This window comes from Neodiprion fabricii, chromosome 1 (assembly GCF_021155785.1).
Source record: "Neodiprion fabricii isolate iyNeoFabr1 chromosome 1, iyNeoFabr1.1, whole genome shotgun sequence".
NCBI lineage: Eukaryota > Metazoa > Arthropoda > Insecta > Hymenoptera > Diprionidae > Neodiprion > Neodiprion fabricii.
Genome location: NC_060239.1, coordinates 25,295,936 through 25,308,031, shown reverse-complemented (window position 1 = coordinate 25,308,031; position 12,096 = coordinate 25,295,936). Strand labels below are relative to the sequence as shown.

The 12,096-nt window shown below is 38.4% G+C and overlaps 1 protein-coding gene across 5 annotated transcripts in view; it reads right to left on the bottom strand.

The window, feature by feature from the left end:
* LOC124186315 (ABC transporter G family member 23) overlaps positions 1–12,096 on the bottom strand; it is a 50,201-nt gene that overhangs the window by 29,611 nt on the left and 8,494 nt on the right. For 2 of the 5 annotated variants that reach the window (XM_046577928.1, XM_046577954.1), the window contains exon 1: positions 2,456–2,874. The exons of 1 other annotated variant lie outside the window; for it this stretch is intronic. The gene's annotated coding sequence lies outside the window, so the exon portion shown is untranslated. Of the gene's footprint in view, positions 1–2,455; positions 2,875–12,096 lie in introns of those variants that run through there. 2 more of the 5 variants (XM_046577936.1, XM_046577944.1) reach the window with 2 other exon arrangements.

Below are 12,096 nucleotides of genomic sequence, written 5' to 3'. Positions count from 1 at the left end.
TCGATATCTCTGCAAGTTCCTGAGAAAAAGGGCCTTGACAGACGGACAACGAAGTGATTCTACAAGAGTTCCGTTTTCCGAACCCTGATGTGTACGTAATAAAGTCGAAAATAATCTTCAGCGTCATAATTCACGCCGATGGAATATTACCGATAATTGCTGTAAGATGAATTTCGTATTTTTTTTCCTACTAGTTTTTTTTTCCTACTATACTAGTAATTATATACGAGTCAACCTTGGTGAATGTATAATTCCTTAACGCGAGTGTGGAAAAAAAATTAATCAAATCTTTTGATCAATCATTTCACTGAGCGCCATGAATTTCAATACCAACGACGAGTTTTGCTTGGAAGGAAAACGAGAGAGAAATAAATAAATATTGTCAACAGCGGTAAATAGTTGACGGTAAGTCTCTCGTTGTTACTATTACCGAACTATCACCGCGATTGACAAAATTCCGAATAACATCGTGACAAATTGGTATTTCAAACATGACTGCTGGATAAAACCGTCCCCTTAATTATATTAGCATAGCTAAGACGTTTAGAATAATTATAAATGTGTGCAGTATACGCAGAGTCTCGTGTTTATTTTATAAATTCTCGAGGCTCCTAAATGTCAAATGATCGAGGAATAATCTAAAGAAATAAAAAAGGTCTCACCTTGCCACGGTATAAAAATAATCCGGCGTTACCTTCGTTCGAAAAACCGGAAAACTTGTGCTTGAAAATTTTCCAAACGAAACCTATAGCACCTATCGTTTATTGTTGAAACAAATGTACGCGCGCACCGATTTTCGTCACCCGAAAAAAAGTATCGCCTCTTTAAGTTCCGTTGTGTCAGTGTTTTACGAATAGAAAGTATATATCTATTCACTGATATACGCAAATATAAATACACATAGGCGTTACGGGTATTTCATCTCGGGAACAGATTTCTTCGAGAAATTATTCAAGGTACTTCCCGAGAGACGTATAGTGAAACTTTAGATCAAATCACTTCAATTTCACCCAACGGAATAGACTCGTATATGTTCTTGGGTAAAAAGTCGCATGTTCAGCGCACCGCGATCTGCGGTAAGTACCACGATTACAATCAAAGGCGCTCATTCAATTAAACGCGTTAAGATCTTTCTTTCTTTTAAGATAGAGGATAAATTTCGCGCAAGATATTCATATTTTTGTTTTTTCTCCCTTTCTTTTCTTTCATTTCTGTATTTAAAGATTAAATATCCGTCCTATGCCGGCGAGACGATTGATATTTAATGGATTAAAGAGCAGGTGGTGACGATACCGCGAGTCAACGTCTGGCTGTTTCTTCTAATCGATATTACGCGTATTATTTTTTTTTTTTTAGTATTAAAAAAAATTCGTACCTGCCGATCAAGTCGCATTTGATTTTGAAATAATTCAAACTTTATCAAATATGAGCAACTATCGGCAAATTCCACAAATTCTTGATTATACACCTTTTTCATGTACGCAGAGCTGTATAATACTTTTAAATCTTACAGTTTATAATTTAATATCCCAATCGTCAGCTTAATTTTTAATCAAAGTTTTAATTTCACGCGCTGAAATTGCAACGGGATGTTATACAATCGAACCTAACTGTTCGTAAGATTTATGTTTGTAAATTTCGTTATTGGTATACGCTGTTTATATTATTGTTACTGTTGTTTTTGTTGTTGTTGTTGTTGTCGTCGTTATGATTATTATTATTATTATTAATTTTATACTTTTTAAACGATAGTTACGTATTATTATGTAGATTTATGAATGTTTGCAAAACATTAATCCGTTTCATGCACACCTCATCCGGTACAATGATAAATAATCGTTTACGTAAGAAACCGTCTACAGCACAAGAATATATTATATACGTACGTAACAAGTATGTGAAAATAAAAAAAAATGAAAAAAAAAAAAAAATGAATAAAAAAAAGTGTTACGTGTGTTATGAATTTTTAAAAATTGCGTACATACTGTTTATTTTACGCCATGCGAATTCGACAACGTTTTATATCGGTTTAATCGTTAAAAATCATTCGCATTCTAACCATGCGTATCTAACACGCGCACGTATACATATACAATAAAGAGGTATGATACATAACTAATTCCAACACACGTCACGTACAACGCGGTAAAAGAAAAATAAACCAGAAGGTAGTATCGAAAATTGTATTTAAAGCAAGAGAAAAAGAATGAGAAGAAGACGAAGAAGTTGAAACAAATAGGAACGACAAAGTTCAGGAACGTTTGGTGTAAAATTACCCAACTACGTAATCGTTGTCCGATGAATAAAAAGAAGAAAAAAAAAAAACGAACGAACGAACAAAAATGAGATGGAGAAAAAATTGACAAACTTCAAATTTCGCCAATTTGCATAAACTCGTACGTATGATAACAATAACAATAATAATGACGACAATAATCCAGCATATAAAACGCACCATGTATATTTTACGTCCACTGCGTGCGTACGTTCACGCACATGTGTGTCAATTTATATATATATATGTGTATATATATGTATATATAATAATCGTGTACACGCACCGCGCATGTGGTTAATTTCACACAACCGTACACATTACGCGAACAAAGAACCGGCCAACGTTCCACCTTCGATCGATATGCATAAAAAAAAACAATAAATAAATAAAAAAAAAAAAAAAAGAATCGACCAGGATCACAAATCGTCGATTTACTCAATTATTGACTGACCGACCGACGGACGAATGGACGGACGGACGGTTGGATGGATGGATGGATGGACGGGTACGTCTCGGATACGACTGACCGACGATTTGACCACCGTTCGTATTCACCGCGCAACCGACCCTTGCACGACTTTCGTGTTCGAGTCCTCAAGCAGACTGACTCTCCAAGTCCGCGTTCGTCGCTCGGTGCAAACTCCCCCTCCCCCCCCTATAACTCTTACCATCCCCTCTCTCCTCTCTCCTCTCCCCTCTCTCCTCTCTCCTCTCCCCTCTCCCCTCTCTCCTCTCCCCCTCCTTCGATCCCTCGACTTTTGCCCCCTGCAAAGCCTCCCACCGTCACGCATTACGCGGTCCTTTTCTCTCACCTGTTACCCGACTTATCGAATGTTCGTTACGTACTCCAGTGCCCGATTCGAATTAGTTTTCATAATTATTTACAAATATCGTAGATGCGCCTGTTGTAATGGCGATTTTGGAAAAGAACGAAAATAAAATTCCGTCCGCCGTTTTTCTTTTTTTTTTTTTTATGATCTTGGAAACGACTTCGCGAAGAGACGACGAGGAGTTGATCCGAAGTTTTTGGTGAAAAATACTCGCGTCGATTCTATTTTTTGCCGCAGATTTAGCAGATTTTAGTCCGCACACAGCGGTTTTCACCGTTTACAGAGTATATTGTAAATTTTTAAGACGCATGTTTGATCAGAAAACTGGACGTTTCTCTCTTTTCTTGCAGATTTGACTAGAATCTGCTCTTTCATTCTCTAAGCGTTGACTAAAGAATCGGAAATTTGTACGACTCTACATTGAGTACAATTAAAATTAATCCAATGGGATATAATTTTGAGAAAAATGAAATAACCGTTAAACGAAATAGAAAAAAAAAAAGAAAACAACGGAGTATTAATTCCAGTAATTGAATCAGTTTTTTGAAAGTAATGAAAAAAATACCATTTTTCCTGTTTTTTTCCTCCTTCGTTTCACATGTCATAAATTGTGAGTACTTGGAATCGGTCATCCGTTTTGAGCAGGAAAAAACTGTTGCAGGTTTGTTCGATTTTAGTTGAGAATATTCAACCAGCGTTTATCGTATACTTTATATTCCGCTTCGGCAACAAACAGAGGTGAACGTGTAGAATGTACATTGAATTCTGCAGATTCACGAAGATACTGAAACGGTAATCGAGTTGTTTAAATTTAAAAAATAACGTTTCCTGAGGCAGAAACTGTATTTTTGCCGTTTGGATAAATCCTGCGTCAATATGCTGAGTTTTTCCTTTAATATGTGCATTGTGCGAAATTATTTTACTATAAAATGAATTGAAAATTTTAGAATTAAAGAAACAATATAATATCTAATTACGTTATCGTTTTTACCATAAATTCATATTTACTGAAACGTAAATTAAATCGCAGAGTCGGTCGTCCTCAAAAATCAACAGAGATTAACCGATCTACCGAATGGAAGATTGGTTGTTTTTTTCTCGTTAGCGTGCAACGTTTATTTTGGATCGTATGACGTGCAAGCAGCGGTGAATCCCCGCTGGTCTGACTCTTTTACCTAGTCGTTGAAATCACCGTTTTGTTCGTTATGTATAGATAAAAGTTAACGAGGGTTACGCAGTTATAAAACACTCGTGTGTCTCATTATATTATCGTGTCCAGCGGGCTGCGCGCTTTCTGACAAATACCAATCGTCGAAGCCAGCGTCATAGCCAGCGTTATATTTGGTATAAACAAATTGCAGTTGCAGAAATGCATGCGGCTGGCGGAATTATGGAAGTATGCGCGCAATTGGCGCGCACGAAGTGTGTCGCATGAATTTATCGATAGTGCAGCTAAAACGATGGTTTAATATTGGTCATTATACGTGGCGGACTTGACGAACGACTTTGCAATTCTATTCTATCGAGGAAAAAAGGAGAGAAAAGAAAAATCCGTAGAAACGTTACGCCTGCGATGGCTTGTGAACCTCGACGAACGTGTGGAGACGTAGGGAGGGGAAAAACAGGTTTACATTATTTTTCAATATAATGGATCGGAGCAAAAAGCTTGCAAAGACAAGACACCGCGATCAACAGGTCCTCGGTTCAGATGCTCGACCATTAATGCGACTTCATCGCGTAATGTGCATAACACTTATATCTTGTAACCGTACGTAGATACACGTATTATACTTTCAACCCTGCAGTGTTTTGTGCCTTGAAACGTTCGTAAACACTCGACTTTACGACGTTTAAATCTGTTCACAATAATTACTGTATTCTCATTATTCTAATAAGACAGCTTGACCGGGCGTTTCACCTGCGCATGAACCGTACGCGTATGAATAAACATAATAACTTTTTCGATGCGGTGCGTTGAGGCGGGGTTGAAGTTCCGAATCGGATAAGTTCCGAAAGCGCCGAAGTCCGAATTATTCGGTGGCGAAACTTGAAGTAAAGAAATCAAACTTTGAAGAAACAACAAAGTTTCGAGTGGTCGGATGACTGACGGCTCCGAAAAATAAATTTTCAACGGGGTAAAATTCCGAAAGTTAAAGTATACACGCACGTCGTAGTTTATTCAACGAGTGGGTGGATTCCGAACGTAAAAATACCGAAAATCTGAAACAAAGAAAGATCAAAGTGGTGAAGTTTCATCTATCCAGAAATTAACAGAATTGAAAATCTTCGATCATTCGGAATTTCGGTGTTTCGGATTTTTAAATTTTCATATTTTCGCGCTTTCGGAACTTTGACTCGCCGGAATTATGCCCTCCGGTATTTTGTCCTTTCGGAATTTTACTCTTTCCCAACTTTGAGCGTCGGGTTTCGAACCATTCGAATTAACTTTGATGTTTCGTCGTAGGTACAGGTATAAAATGTATTAATATGCAATGTAGGTATATTTTTCTTTAGCTTTTGAGGAAAAAAGATGCGGAAAAGTACGGTAATACTATAGCTGATGTATACAAGATACGAAGAGTGATCACTCAATTGACCGTGTGCGAAAAAACATTCGCGTCGTCGGAAAACAAGTTCGAACCGTAATTACATGATGGGTAATTTGTGGTTTAGCTGTTCTCTAATTCAGAGTTAAATATTCCTTCAAAGCTATCTCTTTACCAAAGGGAAACTTTTGCTGTCGAAAGGTAGCTTCAGCAGCTGAACGGGAAAAGTTTATTCGGTAAAATGAAATCTATCGTGTAGAATTTAACAAGCTTTGTCCGTTTAATCGTTCAAGGGTTATTGCGCCGTGGAGTTTGACAATTTGAACTTGGTGACGAGTATAATTAAAGGCATTCGGTTTCAGAGATTCCTCTACGCAGTCATCGATCACGACGATTCACGCATTCAAGACACAAAGACGTTTGGCACGGAAATTCGCATGCAGAAGTTTCTATAAGGGATACGTATGCTGATTAGGGACATTGCGATACTCAAATGTGCATCTCGATGCACAGTCAGAGGCGAAGAATTTCAGTCGCATGTTAAAAGATGTTTTTTTACCCCGCCATATATCGTAAGGTATTTGATCAATGCATTTCGGAGCTACTCTGTAAAGCTATAAAGTATGAGAAAGACGACTGACTACGAAAGCTCATTTGCAGCATGAAAGATGGGCAAAGCACTCTACGTTTTACGTAAGGGGAAAAAAAGCTCTGTAGTCTTAAACGTCTCGTTATCTCGAAACTCCACGAGGGTCTTTGACGTCACATCGACCATTGGACAACGCCGAGTGTGAATTAGTCTGAGGAATTTATTCATGATTTCGTAGAAGGCTGATCGACCTGTGGCGATGAATAAAATTTTACAGGCAAAGAGGACTATTCGCTTGTGAAATATCTGAATTCGATCACTCTTCGACTACCGTCATCCATTTTTTATTTGGAAATCTTTTTCCTGTCTTCAAGTTCGCAGAGTTTTCACGTTTCTTTCACTTCTCTTCACGGTCACCGGAAAAATTTAGGAGACGTAGGTGAAGTATAACTTTAAATGAAGTTATTTTGGTAACGGTGGTAAAATCTACGCACGAAGAATATGTTACGCGAGAAATGGACAAGTGGAATGAACGCGACAAGGTAATTAAAAACCGATTCCGATTTTTCCGAATCACAGTACAAGGTTTATTGTGTAAGACCCGAAGGCACACGGTTACGTTAGCAGGAAAGAGAAGAGTGTGATCAGACTCACGTCATCGTTCCTGAAAATGCAAATCATGACAGTCGCGTTTTCGCTTATCCTGTCAAACATTATCGTACGACGAAAATTTTTGAATAGTTAACGCACCGGGAAGTAAAAAAAAAATTCCACGTGATATACGAAACGAAATATTAATAATTATGCCGCGAGTAAAGTTCTTGAAATATTGTAGTGTGCACAGCTATACGCGTGTCTGCAATAATTTATTATATAGCTCGTTTTACTTGTAAAGTAACTTTTTCTTACACAGAGCCTCTTGAATATTCCAGGAGTGCTTTGTAAACCTCGTTTTTAGTCTCGATGAAGCATCAACTAGATCCTAACGAGATAGAACAATAATGATAAAAAACGAATTTTTGTACCCTTCTCTAACCTTTTACTTCGTGCCAGACCGCAGAATGAAAAGCATGCGTATCGTATACACATACCGAATGATGAAATTTAAAATCCTAGTCATATGCTTGACATTTGTACACGTGATGTCTTCCCGACGGACATAATAGCACGGCAATCATTCTCCGGACGGACTCTCGAGTATCTTCCGTGCTGTATTAAAGTAATAATATTAAATTACCTTCCTCGAGAATATAAAAACGAAAACAAAATTATTCTCCATTTGTTAGCCCGATGCGTGTGTGTATCTCGCATCTTATAAGCAGGCGATCTATTCCAAACCTTAATGCGGATGATGCCACTTGGGTACTTCGAGCCTTGTTTGTTCTTCTGAACTTTGAACACGCACTTTCATGTCGCTCTTCTTCGCTGCAAATAAATTTTCTGCCAGCTGTTGTCGTGATTCGAGCTAATGATCGAGATTTGAGTGTCTCATTTTTGCACGCGTGTACGTGCGTCCATCTCTCACATGTACGACCGATTCACGCTGGATTGTGAAAACATCCGTCGTAACGAAGACCGACTGATTGGTCCGATGGAGAACGGTTGTTTGTTCACGATTCAATTACTAAGAATCGGTAATTTCCACACCTCTCATTCGTCGAGATTAATAATATGGTTTTTGGTAGTAAACAAGTATCATAAATTTTCAATCAGTTGGTAAAAAGAAAAACGTCGGTGACTGCTTGTGGAATTTCTTTTTTTATGGTTGCCGGCTTCGCAGTACCGAAGCCAAGTAATTTTAGTTTCCAATATATGTTCATAGTACTGACTAAATAGTAAAAAATTAGATACGCATTCGGGTGTCCGTTATTTTTGGTCGTTTTGGAATTTTTTCGATTGCACTCCAGAACTGTGTTTGTATTATAAACAGAAGATTCTCTGTAAGTATAGAAATTTTCGGATAATATTGACACGTGCCGGGGAGCGATTGAAATTTTGAATGTAAAGTACATTGAGATTTTGGATGTTTTTTAATTATTTATTTTCATCAAAAAATCAATTTGACGCTTTAGAACAATGTTTATATTTCAACCTAAATGTAAAAATAAAATAACTCGGGATGAGCGCGTGTATTGCACAGTTAAAGACACTCTGTTCAACCGTAATAATTACGGTTTTGTGAAATATAAGAGAGTCTTGTCATTCAATGCATTTTTTCTTCGCTATCTTAAAATAGAAGTATAAACATTGTTCTCGAGTACCAAATTGATTTTTCCAGTCCATTTTAGTTTGTGAAAAGACTGGGAATAATGGGGCGGTTTTAGGGGGAAATTGACTGCTTTAGGGTACATTGAGGGAAAACTTTAAATTTTAGAGTGCTTGTAGGGTAAGAAAAAAAAAACGGTGCTTTTAGGGAAATATTTGATGTTTGAATTGATTGGTCTTTATTTTCACAGTTAAATTAGTTAAATTTTGCTAGACTCTAAGCGCAAATAAGAATTATTTTAAACTATGACCGGCATGGTATTGCAGATGCCTGTTCGCCGAAAATAACATCAGACTGAAGATATCTACCGAACATTAAAAGTGGTTTTTCACAAAAATCTTACACGCACTACAGACCCGGCAGTTAATGAGCTTATATTTCGAGTAATTTGTCGATACTCGGTAGTTGAATTGAATTCTTTACAGGAGTATAATTCGAGCGGACGCGTTTTGTTCTCTAAAACGTATGTTCAATATCCTTGAATTCAGCTGTTGAACTTCCGTATTGAATTAACAAGTGTTATTGGCATGACTTAAGTCAGTAGTTGTATGCTATTACTGTACAGAAGATCGTTGACAATAAACGATGTACGGTATATAACTGATGGTGAATTACGATGCGCAAATGCATAATTATCCACTAACAGGGCGAGACTTCAACGTGTCGTTGAACAAAGGGTAAATTTCAGATTTGCTTCATGTCCAGGAATCTTGCACACTTTTTTTCCTTCAGCACATTCAGATTACGTGCGAAGTATGTAGATACAAAATAAATTACCGCCAAACGGTTAACAAAAACTACACACGAAGATCAAATTCTCGTCACTAACGAATTAAACCTTGTACGATAAAATTTCAAAATTAAAAACAACGCGTGTTTATGCGTAAATCCGTAATAACATACGGATAACCGTGATTAGCGGGTACCGCACATTATTTGCTTTTTAACACTCTGGAAAAGCCTGAATTATTTTCACGGAGTTGATTTTTGGATGTCACGGATATGAGCATGCAGACAAGCAATATGGCGCCGAAGAGATTGATCAGCTGATCGGTTTTCGTCGATAAATCTTTCCGCAGAGTCAAAATCAGGGGAGCGAACGATCGTTGTACCGTTATATTGTAAATATCTTGCAATGAGTCGAGTCTCGTCATGTCCCCGAGTTGAGCTTTGCGTCGTGAGTCGTGGAATCAACGACGGTATAAGAAGCATGCGGTGATACGAAGACCGGAGTCCCTGGTCAAGATGGACAAACTGACGCTTTCCCTTCCGTTACACAATTTACTCGTGCAGGCCACAGTCACTCAGCACTGACGCAACTCGGACGGTGTTATACCATCGCAGACTGTAAGACGCAACGATAATTGCATCCGAAGAAGTTCCGAAGTGTGCTAAGCCCCGTAAGGTAACGAGGTCGATCCTCCAGACGACACGATCCAAACTCTTTCCGACGATCAAATTTCCTCCGCGAAGTTCACGAGCTTCGATTCGGTTTATATCACGCACCGATCGCGCCAACGACACTTTCACATAGATCCAACGTCCACAAGGCTTACGAGAAGAAAACCACCTCTTTAAGATCTTCCTTCCAGCGACACGTTATCGATCGTAAAATGGACAGCTTGCCAAAGAAAGTAGTTAGGATTTAGTCGCTCGCCTATTCTGTCAGCGTCTTCTAAGGTCGACGGTTGGCTCGTATCGTTACGTAACTCGGATGGTCGTGATGTTCACAATTAGAGAGAGGCTCGCCGATACTCGAGTATGTACAGCATGGACGAAGGCGTTGGCAGACCGTCGATACTGGGTTACTGGGGTATCCACTTTCCCCTGGTGAATTACCGTCAATATTCTTTCGATCGATTGTCACACCCGCACATGCACCTAGATCTGACCGAAGGTCGTGTTACGTCCCACGTGTGTTCATTGCTGTTATACAATTCCGAATGGAAGGTCTGCCGAGAAACTCGGTGCTACACGATTTATTGACCAATATGATTCTGGCCCGCTTTTGTTGGGGCTTCTTCGCGACCTCGAGGTTGGAAATGGAAAACTCTCGCCCGACATTCTTCGAAGCACTCGTCCGCAAAGGAGGTGCAAAGTCTGATTTACACTCTTTGCGGACATGTTTCTTTCAATCAAAGACTTCTGATCGTTAGTGTACAGCTTGGTGTAAAAAGTCCAATCCGATTTCCTACCGCATTTGGCGTTAGGTAAAGGTCACTGATACCTTGGGATTCCAGCTAACTTGTTTTAGATCCGATTGTAAAACAAAATGCGAGTTCGGTTCTATGCGAATTATATTGCAGTGATTGGTGATGCAACTGACGTGAGAGATTGGGAGTCATTGTCACATGATTCGTATAGAATCGAACTCGCGTTTTGTTTTATAATCGGATCTGAAACAAGTTAGCCGGAAGGGGAAGGCATTAATAAATATTACCGTGCATATATTATATACTTAAGTCTCTTCGCGTATTTGACATATTATTTATCTTCGTAACGGTAGCTACTCACTTCCGGTCATTATGAAAATTGATACAATTTCTCGGGATCAGTAGAATAAATTTTTTTTACTCCCGGAAGTAGCGAGTCGTTCGCGGAAGGAAGTAAAGTTTTCCTTAGATTGACTACGCTGTTGCCTTCCATGATAATTAGATAGACGGAGAAAATTTTATACAACTATTAGTTTCTTGGATAATTACAACGATCTGTCGAATCGTGAGTGTCGTGTAGAGATTTGAATAACATATCTACAGGGCTGTTTATCTCTGTTATACGTATCGTAAGCTAGTATTTACAAGTAAAAGTATGTAGAGTATGCGGGAAGAATTCTGTCCTCTAATTTTTTTGTCACACCGAGTCGTTCCTGGTCAGGCAAGAAAAATCTTTGATCGAGAATTAAGTTTGAATTATCAAGCGTGCTGCCATAGCTTTTTACGCTGGTAAAAGCAATTAAGCGAATCGCGGCTATCTCGGAATTTTAATATACAAGCATATTCATGATTTCGCGATAAAATAGTCAGCCTGTAATCTGTGTTCGATCAAAACATTGTAGGAGTACACGTTAGTGATCTCTATTCAAGGTGTAATATTCGAATGTATGCTGCTTAGAAATCGAAAATACTGAACAGTAGATACGTGTGATGTCGCCTGTTGGTTCCGGTTGAAAAAAAAAGTACATAACTGAAAATTAACATCGTAGCATCTGGAAACTACAGCCATATTTGATTGTCGTGAGAGGCCAGACGTGAAGGTGAAAAAAATTAAGGCTCAAGGATCATTGCAGAGTACTGACAAATTTCATATTGTACAAAATAAACAACAACGAGCTTGTAATGAGCACGTTTCGTTTTTGCAGAGTTGTGACAGAAGTTGATTAAAACGATTCTCAAAACAGTTGGGACGATCAGAAATACCTGACTATATCTTTCGATGGAATCAACGGATGTTATTACTTTATCATGCCTGTATCACGGTAGAAATTCACCTGTAGGAAATATACTCGATAACAGCGGTGTTGTTTTGGTAACGCGTATGTGGAAAACAAAGACGACAACAAGTTTACAGCGATGTGCATAGTTTCGAAA